Genomic DNA, 1,576 nt, shown 5'->3' with positions numbered 1-1,576 from the left:
ATTTCTGTGAATAAAATAATTGTAAATTTAATAAATATAGTATTTTGAATAAGATGTGTGACATGTACATAGATTGATTTTTTAATATAAAATTTCAGTTAATAAGTTTTAGATTTTTTATATTTCTTCTATATAGAAATTCGTGTTTTTAAACAAACGTATTTATCATTTTTGTAAAAAATATACCTATTATTTTTTAAAACAATAACATTTTTAATAATATAAATAATAAAAAATAACACAATAAAAAAAATTTATTGTGTATTCCACAATGTATATTCCATTAAAAATTTCATTTATTTTATAAAAATTCATTATAATATGACAAAAAAAAAATAATAAATAATAAATTTCTCTAGTTTTTAAAAAAAAATTACGTATGTCTTATAAAACAAAATTTCTCACCTGCATTTCGCATCGAACAAAAAATGCAATATGTTGTACTAAATTAGACTTAGCATTTATATCGACATATACATTTTCTATACATTTATAATTTATATATATTTCCCTTTCTATTACTGTATTGTAAACCAAAAGAAACTAGGATTGTACTTTATCGCATAATGAAGAAAAAAAATGTTACGTTTTGTAACTTATAATTCGTAAATTGATTTTTATACGCGTTTACGAATCTAATATTTTTCGTCCTCCTTGCTCAAAACACGCAAAATATGTTGAATAAGAATAGACGTCATTGTAATGATACGAATCGAATGTGCAGTATTGGATAAATAATTACAATTAGTTGTATCGCATATCAGTTATATAATCACTACTATTCCGTACAAATGTAATTTTGTTATTGTATGATATCGATATGTATATTGCAAATGAGAAAAAATATGCAATATTAATACTGGATATAAATGGAAAAATAGCAATGCCATATACATATATATATATATATATTAGTAAATTCATAATATTTTTCACTTTTACACTTTAATTTTAATTAGAGATTTAATTAAAGATGTATTTTCAAAATCTTATCAGAAAATTAATGTAAGTAAAAATGGAGAAAATAGATAGATATTCATTTCATACAATTAGGAAATCTATTATTCCAGATAAAATTGCATTTAACTATATGTTATAAGTTATAAGCAACTTGTTTATCTGATTCTTAAAATATACATATGTATATTGTAATTCCTTAAATCAACATTTTTATTATTTTTAGTTATATATGTTTTTTTATACACATGAAAAAAAATTATGTGTTATAAAATATATCTTCTATAATGTAAACAAATTATCATTATATAAATTTTAAATTTAAATTATTTAAATTATCATATATTATAAATCTTAATACATTTAATATATATATATATTTATATGTTACAATATACAAATTTATATGTTACATGATGATTGAGAAAGATCATATATGTTTAAATTAATTATATTAAATATTACAGATTCATTCACAATATTCAACAATTTATTTTCCTATCTAATCTTAAATAATTATTATATATTAAATCATAAAAGAAAATTAAATGGATTATTTAGCACAATTAAAGTGCTATTATTATGATATGATATAATATGATATATATATATATATATA

The sequence above is a fragment of the Apis laboriosa genome, unplaced genomic scaffold, assembly GCF_014066325.1.
Source record: "Apis laboriosa isolate Shangri-la unplaced genomic scaffold, ASM1406632v1 scaffold71_cov137, whole genome shotgun sequence".
Taxonomy (NCBI): Eukaryota; Metazoa; Arthropoda; class Insecta; order Hymenoptera; family Apidae; genus Apis; species Apis laboriosa.
The sequence above is the reverse complement of the archived record's forward strand: the minus strand, read 5'-3'. Positions refer to the sequence as shown.